The sequence below is a fragment of the Spermophilus citellus genome, assembly GCF_964194105.1.
Source record: "Spermophilus citellus genome assembly, chromosome: 1".
NCBI classification, from domain to species: Eukaryota; Metazoa; Chordata; class Mammalia; order Rodentia; family Sciuridae; genus Spermophilus; species Spermophilus citellus.
The window spans coordinates 41,934,930-41,951,724 of record NC_138182.1 but is presented as its reverse complement, the minus strand read 5'-3'; the positions used below and the strand labels follow the sequence as shown (position 1 = coordinate 41,951,724).

The 16,795-nt window shown below is 42.4% G+C and overlaps 1 protein-coding gene across 1 annotated transcript in view; it reads right to left on the bottom strand.

Moving 5' to 3' along the window:
- RUBCNL (rubicon like autophagy enhancer) overlaps positions 1-1,945 on the bottom strand; it is a 42,828-nt gene extending 40,883 nt beyond the window's left edge. The window contains exon 1 of the mRNA XM_081278860.1: positions 1,458-1,945. The gene's annotated coding sequence lies outside the window, so the exon portion shown is untranslated. The remainder of the gene's footprint in view (positions 1-1,457) is intronic.
- Positions 1,946-16,795: the final 14,850 nt, after the last annotated feature.

Sequence of the window (16,795 nt, the reverse complement as noted above, 5' to 3'; positions counted from 1 at the left end):
CAATTTTGGGGTGGGGTGGGGCATGGGGGATTGTAGGGTGTGTCTGCAAGCAATGTGTTCATTCTTTTCTTAGCTCTTCTCTTATCTTCTAAAGACTAATGAAAATGCTTACCCTTGAATGTTTCTCATGATAGAATTTTCCCTGTGTCAGAAAACAAGAGCTCAGAAAGCCAACATGTTCAGAGTTTAATTGTTACATGAAGACTATATCTAATCATATTTAAACATCAGGGTTAGACCCTTAATTTTCAGCAAGGATCCTAACATCTCACCTACTTGGTATAGTTCCTAAGGAAGTTGACGAAAAAAGCAAAGTTCCTGTCTTCTGATGTCACACTGTGATGAGCAGTTTCAGGTGGAAGTATTTTCATACTTGAACTTGAAGCCATGGAGAAACATGCTCTCTCACACTTGGGTAATTATGAAAACCCCAGTGTTACCATGAAGTCATTGCCTTTAACCTTTCTCAAGACAAGGTTGTGTTGGAAGCCTGAAGGAGAGAGATGTGGACCACACTTCATACTTTCAAATAATCTCTCTCCCTCCAGTCTATTTATCTTTCAACTCCCCAGTAAGGCAGAGCAGGAGGATCCTCCCTCACCTCTCGCAGGGAACTAAATTTCTAGGACATTTCTTGACATATCAAGACCTCAAGGCTATCAGGCTTTAGGACTGGGTGTAAGGAACCCAAATTGGCCAATTCTCAGTCCTTGGCTCTTCCCACTACATCTCAATTCAGACATCCTTCCAAATTCCATTGTAAATAACACAGTACAAGCTGCCTGCGTATATTCTTTCCTTTAGCTCTTAATTCGAATTTAGGGCAAAATAACCCCTCCTCTGAAGGTTCTCTACTTCATACAAGCTGATGGAATTCACAGCGAACCCCCTCCCAGGGGTGGGGGTAAAAACAGTAGTTCCCTTTCCAGGCTGCAATCTCAGCAGGTGGGTTTCACGTGGGGCTGTCTGACCCAACAATATGCCAGTCTTCATACTCCAACCTAGCTCGGGGTTAAGTCACAGTATGTCTTGCTGCCATCGCCTATTCAGGGGTTTGAGAGTGGATTGGGGGTCATCCCCAGGCCTTTGGCTGTCTCCTGGGGAAGCCGAGAAAATCCACGGCGCCGGGAGGACAGCGCCCGGGACCACGCAGGGCGCGGGCTTCGCACTCACTGAGGCTCCCTGCCAAAAGGAATCCTGAGGCTGGACTCCTACTGCTGCCCTTTCCCGACCCAAGCCACGCACAGGGTCGCCCTCGCTTCGCAAAGTCATCGCCGCAAAAATCTACCTCTCAGCGAGGGTCCCCTTCCAAAGGGCCCCCGCCGCTGCTCCGGCCCAGCCTGAATTCCCAGGTCTCGGCTCCGCACAAGGCTCGCAGGCGCCCCTCCCGCCACCCCACCTCCTCCGCGGCCTCTCCATCCCCCTCCTGCCAAGCATCCCTGCTCGGCTCGCCTCACCCAGGCCCCGGAAAGCTGCGCCAAATGAGCGCTGCGCGTCAGGTCCTCGCTGGCTCGGCTCCTGACATCCTTCAGCGGTCACAGCGTCGCCCAGGGCGGCAGGGAGACGGAGCGACGCCGGGACGCCGCCTCGCTCCCGCCACCTTCGTGTCTCCTTCGGGGCCGCAGCAGCAATCCCAAGGAAGCGAAGAGCCGCCGCGGAGCCTGCTGCACGCAGGGAGGTGCAGCCAAGCCGGAGGGCACATGGGCTCCCCGCGCCCCACCCCCGCGCCTCGCGCCCCCAGCCATGCGCTACGCCGCGGGGCCGCAGGAAGCACCTGTGCGCCCCTCTTCCCGTCCTCCCCCCCCCCCCCCGGAAATCACGCTCTGCCCTCCTGAGGGACCAGACGCAGCTGCGCCTCCAGGGGTCGAAATAGGGGGTCCGGCAGAAATGAGTTCCCAGCCCCAGCTGCTGTAAACCGCAGAATTTAGCATTCGGTTCAAATGTTTGAAATGAAGAACGAGTCGTTTGTAATGAAATCAAAGGGCCCCCAGACACCGACGACTCACCCGGAACATCGAGCTGCAGCATTCAGACCTCTTCTGGCTTCTCCGTCTGAAGCCCGACCGAGAACTTGGTCGTCAGCATCTATCCAACTTAATCGGCACCTTGCCCTCTTGCAGCGAGAGTTTGGACTACCGTCACAGTAGGGCCCTAGTTAGCTCTGCGATCTTGATGGAACTGAGAAAAGCTGCCAGCGCATAACGAAAGTTTTTTTTTTTTTTTTTAAAGAGAGAGTGAGAGAGGAGAGAGAGTGAGAGAGAGAGAATTTTTAATATTTATTTTTTTGAAAACAGAAACAACCCTGCCTGACAGTAGGAGTGCGCGCAAGGCGTCCCTCCGCCTCCAGGAGGCTTAGCGCGCTGTCCAAGTCCCCTAACTCCTCTAGGGAAAGGATCTCAGAGCCACCTGCAAGCCTAATGGCCTTGGCTCTCTTAGAAGAGCCCCTTCTGCTTGCTTGGTAAAACCAAACTCTGTGACACTCTCCCTGGTTCCTTATCTCTGCCCTTTCTCGTTTCCAGATAATGAAACCAAAACCCTGGTATTTTGAGCATTGCTCTTGACCACTCCCTGGCACATCCTGGCATGGAGTGATTAAGGAGCCTTAACTAATCGCTGCCTTCTCAGAAGTTAGAAGTCACTATGACAAAATCGGGTGAATACTAGCTGCCAATCACGGCCTCCCCCTTCCGTTTTTCGGGGGCCTAGACAGGCCGAGACCTGAAACAATTCCTGGGGGGTTCTCCCTCAGGAATGCATATCCCCTGACTGCCACCTGAGAAGAGCTTTTAAGCAGGAGAAAGTGCTCTACCGCTGTAAATACTCCAGACACTAACAAACCATGGCTTCCATTTCACAAATGAGGGATCTGTGGCTTAGAGGCTAAGTAACCTGCCCAAGGTCACTCAGCTAGTAGGTAACACAGTCAGGCTTTGAAGGCAGAGATGTCTGACACTAAAGCCCACGCCACCACAAGAGCAGAGAAGCAATGAGATAAAGAGGCTAAGCAGGAGCTTGTTTAAGGAATATTTAAAAGGAAAGAGTAATAAGGAGAAAGGATCTCAAAATAAAAACAAATGTAGCCAAAGGTAACCAGTGAGTCTACTTGTCAAAACAAAAGCAAATGTGCTGGGGGCTGGGGGCATACCTCATGGTGAAGTGCATGCTAAGCATGCATAGGCCCTGAGTTCAATCCCAGTCCCCAGGGGGACTGTACTAGGTAGTAGAATAGACATAGTCCTAGTCAAGAAAAGCATTCTAGGGCTTGGGAATATAGTTCAATAATAGAACAAGCCTAGCAAGCCCTGGGCTCAATCTCTAGCCCCACACAGATGATAATAATAATAACAATTGCCAAGAACAGTGACACATGTTTATAATCCCATCAACTAGGGAAGCTAAGGCAGGAGGATGACTAGGAAATTTTGGATCAAAATGATAGGATTGGGTCAGTCCCCTCCGGTGTCACTGTGAAATCACTTTTGCCAAAATTGCTACAACGTTGGCCTGTGTGCTAATATGTAGTCATCCTAATAAATTTGAGAATGTATAATCACCATCTAGTCACAAAGGAGGTTCAAATTCTGAAAGAGTATCTCTAGAACTAAGATGGAAAGTTCAAAACTAGATTTGTAAACTTAGGAATACTCACTAGAAATCTGCTTATATTGTCCCATCTGGGATCTCAAGTAGTATTTCCCAAATACTTAAAAGCTGAGGGGTGGCTTTCCAAGACTACTTACTGGTTTATTCTCAAAAAGTCACTGAAAATTACAAACTGAGCACCACCCAGGAAAAGCACGGGGGAGAGGGGCAGTTCTCATGGGGGAAGGTCAACTTCAAGGTCATAGTGCCCTCCAAGACCTTGAACTTGAAAGCCCTAAGAGTGCCAGGGACCACTCACCATGTTAGCTAGCCTAGCTGGGCTCATGCCCAACACCAGTTGGAGACACACAAAGTTCCCTTGTGGCCAGGACAACCTCATAGAAGACAGAAAGCCTGGCAGCTGCCCCCATCCCCTGCATCCAGGCAGGCCTCACAAGAAACCATTTGTGCTGTGAGCAGAGCTTTGACCCTGGGTTTGAACTCAGCTGACAGAGTCAGCAATGGGGAAATTAGTCTGTAGAAAAAAGGAAGGAAATGAGATGAAACCAACAGCACAATAAGCTACCAGAAGGAGCCTAATGGTGTCTTCAAACACAGACGTCCCCGGAAGAAGGCACAATGGTCCTGCATGGAAAGGAGGCCAAGATGTCATGCATCAGTGAGGAAAAGAACCAGAGGAGGGAAGCTGTGTTTGGCTTGTCTGTTTCTTTGCCTCCTAGCTGCCTGCCTTTAACATCCCTTTTCTGCAAAAGGACAAATGTTTGTGTTTCCACTTAAATGAGGAACCCAGAATAGACAAAAGTCAGAGAGACAAAGTAAAACAAAGATTACTGGGGAGGGTGGGGTGATGAGGATGGGGATAATGAGTCGTTTTAATGGGTACCAAGTTTCTGTTTAGAATGATGAAAAAGTTCTGGAAAAGGGTATGGTGATGGTTGTGCAATATCATAAACATACTCAAGACCCCTGAATTGTACACTGTTCAGTAGTAAAACCAGTAAGTTTTATGTTATGTTTACTTTCTCACAATAAAAACAAACACATGGGCTGGAGCTGGAGCTCAGTGGTAGAGTGCTTGAGGCACTGTACCACTGAGCACTTTTTATTTTTTTAGTATTGAGACAGGGTCTTACTAAACTGCTGAGGCTGACGTCACATTGTAATCCTCCTGCCTCAGCCTCCCAAGTCACTGGGTTACATGTGTGTGTCTGACAGACAAATCTTTTCTTGAATGTTACTAATCTTCCTTATTTTGCCGTCTATTAGAGGTGCTACTGCTGATAATAAGCAGCTTGGGGCTTGAGGCGCATATTCAAAGAAGCCATGCCCTGAGAGAGGCTTTTAAACACTAAGAGATGGAAAAAGTTAAAATGAAAGGATTATAGACCAATGGCAAAACACTATTTGCTTTTAGCCAGCCAAAAGTAACCCTCCATACAACTTCAGGACAACACTGATCTCCAGGATCAACTATTCTGGAGATAATGAGGGCTTTGAGCTCTTGGTTTGACAGATAACAGGTAAACTTTGTCCTTCAGTCCTTCCTCTTCTGTCTTCATTATATGGTTTCTAGTTTCCACTCTTCCTCTTGGAAGATGTTTTTAGCTGGACTAGTAGAGCCAGAAGCTGCCCCTGTTTTGAGGTCTAGTTTTATGATTAAATATGCAGTCCATAGAAGATTTTGACATCCCACATGAGTTCAACAGTAATCTGTCATTAGAACTAAAACCTGCAATGGGAGTGAAGCTCAGTGGTAGAGCACTGACCCAGCATGTGTGTGCCTGGGTCCATCCCAGCAATGTAAGAAAAAACAAAAAGGAGAAAAAGTTTTATAAATGTTTGTAATTGCTCATGTGGTTTGTGGGGTGTGATTTGAACACCCTCCTACAAAAAAAAAAAAAAAAATAAGTCATTAAGCTCAGATTAGCCAATGTTTAGAAACAAGAATATGTCCAAAATTCTGTGTCTTGGTCTAGCATTTAAAGTGTTCCTTACTATGATCTGAGCTCCATTTTCCATTTCTTCTCTCACCCCTGCCTCAGTTACCCTAAGGTCTAGAGCGGCCATCTACAGCTCTGAGAACAGGCTCCACCTTTCTCTCCCCACCTTTGCCCCTGGGACCCACCGACCCTCTTACATTCTCCACATTCCCCAGCTGGCTGTGACCCTGATGTTGGTGTCTCATGCCTGACACTTCACTCATTGCGTGGCAGCCTTCCAGCCTTCCATGTGGACTGTTTCCTAAGGAAAGGCTGAAACATAGTAAAATCCGAGAGGGCTGGTATGAATTTTATTATGGGACTCTGATAAACTAATTTTTCTAAATTTTTTTTCTAAATCAAAGTAAGGTGACTTGGTACCCTTACATAAATAGGTGGCCAGAAATCATCTCTTGGGTTGGAGAGCCTCCACCCACTCCCCAGAGTTTCCCAAGGGCTCCTGTGCTTATGTAACATCTGCAGAAAGGTTTCTAATCTCTGTTCAGTCATAGTCGCCACAGAAATTCCCATTGTTAAGATCTGTTTTAACCGGACAGTTCCATCACTGTGTGCCAATTGTGGAGATAGGGATCCTTCACCAGGCCCTTGGGAGTTCAGTTTCTCAAAATCTAAATGTTTTGGATGGTCTGTCTCTACCCCCTGTCCTCATTCACCTTCTCATCAAAACATACAAACACAAAGTTCCCACTTGGGCAACTCCTATTTGTCTGCTTACCATGCCATAGAGATGCAGTTAAGCTAAATCCATAGGTCCTTTAACTGCCCCCAGGTGACTCAAAGCCCTGCTGGTCCTCTTCAGAGATATGAAAGAAAAGTGGTCTCATTGATTCAGAGTTTGCTGCAAAGCAATAAGAACAAAATGCAGTTCTCCATAAATTATCAGCAATGACAAAATGCCAATAATTTCTTGATATTAAATTTCCATAGTTCAAAAACTTTATTCATGCACAATTTCCATTAATACCAATAGATACTGGTCACTTATCTGATATTTCACTCATTGCATGGTAGCCTTTAAAGTTAAATCTCTATAATGTAGATAGATACAGTCATCAGTTTCTCTCTCATCCATTCGTTTTGCCAACATTTAAAGGCATTCAGCTTCATTTAATGCTTTGATTCCATAATCACCAAGCCATATATCTTTATTTAAAAATATAGGTTTTCTGTGTCAATTTGCCTATAGGGACAGAAAGCACTGACCAGCCAATATGGGCTTTCTGAACCACTCCAATCCTCTATAGTTTTATTTTCATAATAAATAGTAATAAATAATCATTCACATCGTATATAATTTCTAGTGAATAGTATGACTACATTAGACCTTGTGGAAGGCAGAACATTAGGTCCCCAAAGATATCCACCATCTATTCCCAGCAACCTGCAATTATGTTACAACCTGACAAAATAGAATTACAGTTGCAGTAGAATTAAGGTTGCTAATCAGTTGACTTAAATTAAGATTACCTTGGAGTACCATGTGGGTCCGATGTAATGGCAGGGGTCCTTACATGATAAAGAGGGATGCAGGAGAGCCAGATTCAGAGCAGTTAAGTGAGACATTTGGGGGTCAGTCATTTGCTTTGAAGATAGAAGGAGTCCATCCATGAGACAAAGAATACAGATGCAGGCAGGCAGCTTCTACAAGATGGAAAAGACAAGGGGGCATATTTCCCCCTGAAGCCTCCAGAAAGGAACCCAACCCTATTGATACCTTGATTTTAGCCCATGTAGATTTCTGGCCTCTAGGACTCTATGATCATCAATTTGTATTGTCTTACACCACTAGATTTGGAGTGATTTGTTAAAGCAGCAATGAGAAATTTAAAACAGATCCAAAGTGTGCTAGTCAACTTTCTGAAACTACAACAAGTACTTGAGAGAAATCAACTTAAAAGGAGGAAAGGTTTATTTTCACTCACAGTTTCAAATCATGAACGCTTGGCCCTGCTGCTTTGGGCCTATGGCAGCAGAGTGCATCATGGAAGAAACATGTAGCAGAGGAGGTCTATTCACCTTGTGGCAGCTGGCAATCAAAGGAGAGAGAGAAAGAGTCTGGGGTCTCAATATGTCCTTCAAGGGCATATCCTCAATGACCTAACTTTCTTCCACTAGGCCTCACCTTCTGAAGGTTCTACCATTTCCTAATTGCACCACAGGCTCCTGACAAAGCCTTTACTACATTGACCAAGAGACTGAGTAATTCTATTTGCAATGATGAAGGGAACTTTCTAGAACTACAAAGGAGTACCCCTGCCAAGTGGTTTCCTGGATCAGTCTGGAAATAACCTATTTTTTTTTCACTTTTTACTTTCAAAGTGCTTTGAACATGGTATAACTCTTTAAAATATATGTCAAATACATGAATTTTGGCAAAATATAGAGTCTGTGAGCCATAGCTGGTATATTTTTTTGGTAGTCTGAAAATTTTAAACCTCTCTCTCTCTCTCTCTCTCTCTCTCTAACTAGTTATAAACGCATGCCTCTAATATGAATGTGATAGTTGACCTTATATGTTATCTTGACTGGATCAAAGGGTTCCTGGATATCTGTTTAAACATTGTTTAAACATTATTTATGAAGATAAGATTAGTAGCATTTGAAGCAATAGACTTCACAGATTGCCCTCTTCAGTATGGATAACCATTATCTAAACCCTTGAGAACCTGATTAGGAAGGAAGAATTCATCCTTTTTTCTTCTAGCTTGCCGATAGAACATCTTGACTTTTCCTGCCCTTGGCCTAGGATTTACATGAACATCTCCTCTACTGATTAGATCTACAGATTTGGAATGCATCATACCGCGGTTATTCTAGGTCTCCAACTTGTAGACAGCATAATATGGGACTCAGCCTGCATTACCATGTGAGCCAAGTTCTCCATAATTTCGTAAGCTAATTCCTTAAATTCTCTCTCTCTCTCTCTCTCTCTCTCTCTCTCTCTCTCTCTCTCTGGAAGCAGAGTAAGTAAGAATGCTTGGAGATATATATATATTTATATATTTACATAATATATATATACACATATATACATATACATACACACACACGCACACACACACACATATATAAAAGCCATGGCTGGTGTCTTTTTGATAGTTTGAAATTTTTAAACATCTCTCTTACTAGTTGTAAATGCATGCCTCTAATATGAATGTGATAGTTAACCTTATGTGTCATCTTGCATTATGTGTCATATAACCTTATGTGTTATGTAAGTACTATATGTATATTTATGTTTATATATATGGCTTGGTGAGCATGAAACCAAGTGAATGATGAAAGGTTGGTGAAATGCGAAGGGAGAGAAGCACTAGTGGATTGATCCATCATCCATCGTAGAGAAGTTACTTTTGTGTTTGTTTGCACTTCTGGGTAATGAAACTATAAATGACCTGCAAGTGCTTTTCTACTGAGCTAAATACACAGCCCTGGAGAAGCAACTTCATATTCAGACTATACACCAGGATCCACTGGTATTCATTGTATTCATGCATTATAATTTTTGAGGAAATGTTTCCATTTCATTTACTGAGGAATTCACTTGCATTTTGTTGTTGCTAACAATTTATTGAAGTATTCATTGTTTTTCTTATAGCTTTGTAGCAAAATCTAAATCAAGGATATATTTAATGTATTGGTTCAGTTTCTAGAGAGAACCCTAACAATCAAGAAATTGGTAATTGAATTGTGGGGACTTAAAATAACAGTTAACGAAGTGTTGGTGATATACTACTCTATTTTCTACTTATAGAGAAAATGTGGATTCAATTTACAAATCAATGTCTCCTCTTGGCGTGCATTAGCAACTTCCTCATGTAAGAGGAGGCTCCATTCCCACTGCTCTTTAGGCCAGCTGGTTAAAGAGGCGGTGACATTCTGGTTGACACAGCTGACACCCATATCATGTACAACTCTAAATACTGGCCCTGTGAAGAAGGAAAGACAAGAAGAGCATGTCAGTGAATGACTACAACACTTGATCAGCTGAGAAGGACTCTCAGGAGGCCTGTTGTCATTCTCTGGTATTAGTGCTGCTGTCAGAGTCAAACCAAGAAAAAAACAAAAAGGTTTCTATAAACATGCCCCCCCACCCCCACCCCATGGAAACCTGCTGGCTTGAGAACCCACCTGGGAAGAGCTGGGCTTCTTGTGTTGAGTTGTGAGCTCTGTGTAACCAAAGCTGATGCTGTAGCCTCACTCAATGAGTCCTGAGAGGAAAGGGATTTTGTTTTTTAAATGTGCTTTGTTCCTTGCTAGTGCTGTATTTCTGGAGCTATTTAACAATAGCAATCCTATTTGTTGAAGTACTGCAAAGCACATCAGTCAGCAGAAATATGTGCCAGACAAAAAGCAGAAATAAAGCTTGTCTGGCTTGTGTTGCTTCTCTAAATTGAGCCTGGCTGGAAGAAGGAAAAGTGAGAAGAGAAAACTGGCAATGAGTATCTTAAGCCAAGAAATTGGAACCTTGATCCAGGGGCAGTGGGAGCTACTGAAGGGCTCTCTCAACAGAGGCACAGGATCCTTTTGGAAGCCTACTGTTATCTGCCTTTTCCTTCTTTTGTGACGGAACATTCCCTAAGGCAGTGTGTTATGGTTTGCACGTGAGGTGTCTGCAAAAGCTCATTTGTATACTCTGGATATTAGGGCTCTATCTGAAGTGTGAGGAGTAAAGATTTGTTCCCAGGATGTAGGCTCCCTGTTTACCTCTCTTATTGTTTCTCTTGCTGAGAAAAAACTTTTAAGTTTAATTAAGTCCCATTTGTTGATTCTGGTTGTTAACTCTTGTGCTATGGGTGTCCTATTAAGGAATTTGGAGCCCGACCCCACAATCTGTAGATCGGATCCAACTTTTTCTTCTATCAGACGCAGAGTCTCTGGTTTGATATCAAGTTCCCTGATCCATTTTGAGTTAACTTTTGTGCATGGCGAGAGAAAGGGATTCAGTTTCATTTTGTTGCATATGGATTTCCAGTTTTCCCAACACCATTTGTTGAAGATGCTATCCTTCCTCAGTGACGTGAGATGGGAGGGAAAGGGAGAGATGAGGAAAATTGCATGGAAATGAAGGGAGACCCTCATTGCTATACAAAATTACATATAAGAGGCTGGGTGGGGAATGGGAAAATAAATAAGGAGGGAGATGGATTACAGTAGATGGGGTAGAGAGAGTAAAAGGGAGGGGAGGGGAGGGGGGATAGTGGGGGATAGGAAAGGGAGCAGAGTACAACAATTACCAATAGGGCATTATGTAAATTTGTGGATGTGTAACCGATGTGACTCTGCAATCTGCATTTGGGGTAAAATTGGGAGTTCATAACCCACTTCAGTCTAATGTATGAAGTATGATATGTCAAGAGCTTTGTAACGTTGTGAACAACCAATAAAAAAAAAAAAAAAAAAAAAAAAAAAAAAAAAGCTCATTTGTGAGACAATGCAAGAAGGCTTAGAGGACAAATGATTGGGTTATGAGAGACTTATCCCAATCAGTGAAATAACCACCTGATGGGATTGAGTGGTAAACAAAAGTGGGTAGGATGTGCTGGAGGAGGGGGGCATGGGGGGCATGCCATTGGGGTATATTTTGTATCTGATGAGTGCAGTCTTTCTCTGCTTCCTGATCATAATGTGAGCCGCTTCCCTCCACCACACTCTTCCACCTTGATGTTCAGCCTCACCTCCATCCCAGAGGGATGGAGCAGGCTATCTGTGAACTGGGCTTTCCGAAACTGTTTGCCTCCAAATAAACTTTCCCTCCTCTAAAATTGTTCGTGTCAGGTTACTGCAGCAAGAAGTTGACTAAAACACAATGCTTCTCCAACCTGAATGTGCATAGAAATCAACTAGCATCTTAGTGAATTGATGATGGTGGTAATGATGAGGATGGTGGTGGTGGTGGTGGTGGTGGTAATGAGGAGAAGCAGGATCATAAGCTGGTAATGAAAAACTGAGGTCAGGAGAAGATGGGAGGAGAAGAAAAAGGAGGAAGTGACTGCAATGGTGGTTGGTGCGTGTCCTAGTGTAGTAGATCTGAGGAGGGGCTCTGAGTGCTGCAACAAACTCCTAAATGGTGCCAGGGCTACTAAGCCACAGACTGTGCTTTGAGTAGCAAAGTCTTAGGCAGAACCACTGTGAGCATCCACCATTCACTTTTCAAGAGCCTTCAGGAAGACAAGGAAGCAGCTGGAAGGCATGTGCAAAGCTCTCTTCATCCTCAGCTGTGTGTTTTCTGGGGGTGACCTAATTGCCTGGGGAAGAGAACAATGTGGCAATGTCATTTACCATTTACCATTTCTTCTGATATGGTATTTTTCTTGTGATATGGTATTTTTCTTGTCATCCCTCAGATTCTGTCTGCACTTCCAGTTCAGAACTTTCCGTCTGTCATACAATCTGTGTGCTCAGTTACCAAATGGGCTTTGAAATTCCTTTTTCCTGAGGGTGACATCAAAACCAAAACATTAGCTTTTCCAGTCAGGACCACGTGCCTTGATTTGAATAGATTAGGGATGTGGAGAGAGGTTGCAGATAAATAAAACAGATTCTTGTAAATTGGTGTTGTGGAGAGGAAAATACAGGACTCCTCTAGCCTTTGATTTGGCCAATACACACACACACTCTCCCACGTTGTGTAGAATAAATGATCATAAATGTAAAGTATTTTGCATAATCTTCAGAAAACAATATACAGTAGGTATTATCAAAGCACATACTTTATAGAGATGTTGTGAAGAGTCCAGTAAAGAAACACATACAGAGCACTTAGTATAGTTTGTGACTCACAGTAGATGTGGAACACACTATGGCTTTCATGAAGGTGGTAGATGATGATGATGATGATGATAATGATGATGGGGGAGGGGTAAGGAGAAGCAGGAGTATAAGATGTTAATGAAAAGAGGAGGACAGGAGAAGATTGGAGCAGAAAAAAGAGGAAGAGATGGAGGTGGTGCAGAGTTGAGGTGAGGAGGAATATAAAACTTGACTTAAACAGGATTAATAATAATGGTGTCCTGATACATGTTTAATAACTGGCACTCAGCATACAACTGGGTAAAGGGTAGAAAAGATTGGTTCCAAGGTGTGAAAAAACATAACAGGAACCCCAAGCTTTGGGAATTCTCCTTTCATTCCTTTCAACAGTAATGACAGTTATTCTCCTGTTAATACTGAGTGTATCCTTATGGTGGCAACGAAAATTTTTATTTTATATATATTTTACCTCAATAAAGTATGTTTAGTTTTAAAATAACATTAATAAAAAATGGTGAGCTTGAAATAAATTCTGTATTTTAATTAATAAACAAATAAAAAAGACTGTTTCCTTCTGATAACCTTGGTTGAAGTTAAGCTAGAAACAAAAAGTCAAGGGGCTGGGGCTGTAGCTCAGTGGTCGGGTGCTTACATAATGTGTGAGACACTGGGTTCAATCCTCAGCACCACATAAAAATAAATTTAAAAAAGTAAAGGTGTTGTATCCATCTACAACTAAAAAAAAATATTTAAAAAAGAAGTCAAACCACTGTATTTTAAATATTTTCCTTCAAGATCCCCTCCATCACCGTCAGTTTCTAGTCAGTCTTCTCTTGTTTTCTCGTCCATCATTAGAGGTCCTGAAAGCATTGCCTCACCAAGGGTCTCTGGGGCCCCAACTTCTATCTGACCACCTTTGCTGAGGTCACCCTGGTGGGCAGGCAGCCGGTCCATGGCCAGTTTCTCCTGGCAGAGTCACCAACTCTTAGCCTGTGTTCCTTCCACTCTTCAGGAAGTCAGTAACTTCCCCCTAGCTCTTCTGACCCAGAAGATTGAAAATATCCCTCTTCATGTGCCCATTGTCTGCTTTCTCAGCACCCATCCTGCTTTGTCTTATATTAAATGTAGTTGTGTTAAAGTCTTTTCCTGTTTCCTAGTGATTGGGGCAGAAGCATAAGATCTGAATTATGAAAGTCTTAGCTCAAACCTTGGCTCCGTTTTAGGCCATATATTAAATTCAGATGAGCTTCTGTTTCCTCTTTTGTCAGGAAAATTACCTTTCTGTGATAAGATTTTGGGGAGATGAAGAAGGTGCAGCAATTTAAGTAAACACATTTCAAGGGCTGGCAATCACCACAGTGCAACCAAGACCCTTTCTTTGCATTTCTTGGGGATCATCAAAGGTGATTGCACTCGTAACTCTCCTCTCCTCTTCACTTCACTTCATTTTCCCCTCTTTCTGGATTCACTGACTCCCATATCATCTACTCCCAAGCATCCATATCTCCCCACCTCCTACCTCCAACTAAAGGCCATTCATTCAGTGAGTTCACCGACTAGTGTGTCTGAATCTCCCACAGCACCCGACACAGAGCCTCCCACATAATGGCTAGGTTGTCAGCATTATTTTGAGTCACATGGCCCTCCCAGCTGCAGGCAAGATGATCTTGCCTTTCCCAAATGCTTCTCAGCTGGCAGCTCTCCACCAGATTAAAGGATGAAGTCGGTGGTATTAAAGGTTGGTGATTCCAGAAGAGTCTTTAAGTAAAATGCAAGATCTCCATTTGTATTTGTACATTGCACTATTCAATCAGAAAAGGGGATATAAGGTAGGTAATTTCTGGAAGCCCTGTGACACCATGATTCTTAATTAATTTGTTCCTTAACTGCTGTTTTCCTAATGTCCACATAACACATTTTAGTGATTAGCTTTTCTTCTTTATAATTTCTTACCCATTTTGATTTCTTCTACAAGTCCTCATCTTCCTCTTACTGTTTTTGACTTCTTCCCTACATCTTTTAAAAGTTGACAAGTAGAACAAACTGGAACAGGACTGGTGTGTTCATTCAGTCTTTCTCAGCCAGCAGTCATGCCTCAGCCTAGTCCTCCAAGTTGTAGTAGAGCTTGGTCCTGAGATTCAGGACCAGATATCATCCCAGTGACACCAGCTGCTTGCTTTGAGGAAGAAATTTCCCTCTGAGCCTTTCTTTCCACCTTTGTTGAGTGGATAAAACACTAGAAACATCTAGCACATGGGGTTGTTGTGAGGACCCATGGAAACACATACTAGACATCAGATTTTAGCACATGCCTGGCATGGAGAAGATACTGCTCATGAGATGAGGATAGCTCTCTCTACAGTCAAGCCACAATCTGCTATTGCACCATGCGCATATTCTTTCAGGACCAATCTCCAAATGCTTCCCATCCAATCAGATTCTTCCCAACTCCCAACATCTAAGCTGCCAAACACGAGTGTATGTAGCATTATTGTGGAAACTAAGGAAAAACAGACCAAGATGTAAGTTTGAAGATAAGGATTCTTCTTTATTCCAGCTATTCACTGATTATCATAAAAGAAAAAGTAATTTGGCAAAATTTCTTTATCTGGAATTGGAGTGTATCTTTCAGAGGTAGGCTGAGTATTCGTGGGGGCTAATTTTTGTACCATGTCAAGAACTCAAAACAAGAGATGGCCTCAAGGGTATATGTTTATTTGACATCATTCAAAATATTTAAGGTCTTTAAACCTCAGTTTGCTTAGTCATAAAGTGTACACCATAAGTGTATCTATGTCAATAGTGCAATTTTAAAATAGATAACATGAATATTTAGTACAGTAAATCATACATAAACACTCAAAACATATTATCTATTAACAGTGATGATAATTTTATTATAATTGTATATATATGTATAAAAATTCCCTATCTGTAAAAGAAGATAATAATATTCATTGTATAGTGGATTATAAAGATTATGTGAGGTAATATTTAAATTGTGTGTAATTTCTTTTTGTGTGTTTGGTTCTGAGTATCAAACCCAGGGCCTTGTAGTAGGCAAGCGCTCCTCCATTGGGCTACATCCCCAGCCCCATATGTAGTACAATTTCTGATACATTTTAAGAGCTTAATATACGTTAGCTTTCTTTCTTTTTTTTAACATCTCTGGAGATGCCTCCTTCTCTAGAAACACACACATGTGCACACACATACACACACACATACACACACACACAATTGCCCTTGGTCAGCTTTGATACCACTGAATAAGAAGGTAAATCTATGTGCTGTTTCATGAACCCTTGCAGTTCTTAACATTTTATACATAGCTCAGTCCAGATATAAAGATTTATGCTATCAAGCTTTTATCATGTAGATTAACATGAGTATTCTTTCTAATAAATCCTTTTCTTTGAATGAAAGTTATGATTCAGGAGAAAAAGCAGCAGTTGCTATTTATCTTGTGTCCAAGGATTTTTTTCCTAATCCAAAGGAAATTATGAACTGCATGATTTGTTTATTCTCCTCTGTGCAGTCATCGCCATATGCAGCTTGTTATTTCTCACAAAGCCCAACTGCTCTTTGTCCCAGCCCATTAGATCTCAGCTTGGTCCTATTTTGGAAAATCAGACAACAGCATCCCTTTTTACTGACTTTCATACTTAGATTTATGAGTAGCTTGGTAAAATGTCCCAATAAATGTCTGTGCGCGATTGCGTGCGCGCTCTCTCTCTCTCTCTCTCTCTCTCTCTCTCTCTCTCTCTCTCTCTCTCTTCAGAGACAAAGAGGCTTTTGTGTAAGCAGCTAAATATAGTAATTGCTTGATACTTTTCCCCCTTGGTCCACATACTTTGAGCCAAGGAACTATGCACTGTGTCAGAGACACAAAGCAATCAATAGTATAATGATATGTTTATTTAAGAGTTCTAAACCTGTTTGCTCATCTATCAAATGTACATAAGAATATCTCCTTCAATTAGATGATTGTGAAAATTAAAATAGATAATATCAATACTTAATATAGTGCTATTTTTGCTTTAAACAAGTGATTATCTTTTAAAGATATATAAAAATAAGAGGAAAAAAAGTCTTTCTATTTGTACCATAGAGTTGTCATGTATTTATTTACCTATGGAATCACCATGGGCATCTCAACATCCTCACCTGAAGCACCTACCCCTGCTCCATCCTGGTGAGGTGGGGATGTGTATGGACTAGATATCAATGAGGACTAATGGAAATGGAATAGAACTCTTTGGAAAGGAAGGCTAAGGAGAGGGCAGGAAGGGACAAGGAAGGACTTGTCACTGAACTTGGTGCTAGGATTTTTCTTTAATCATATATGATTACAGTCAAGGAGAGAATAGAAGAGAACTCTTCTCAGCCCCACTTGGCACATGCTGGATTGCACAGATAAAATCAGCTCTGAAGTTGAG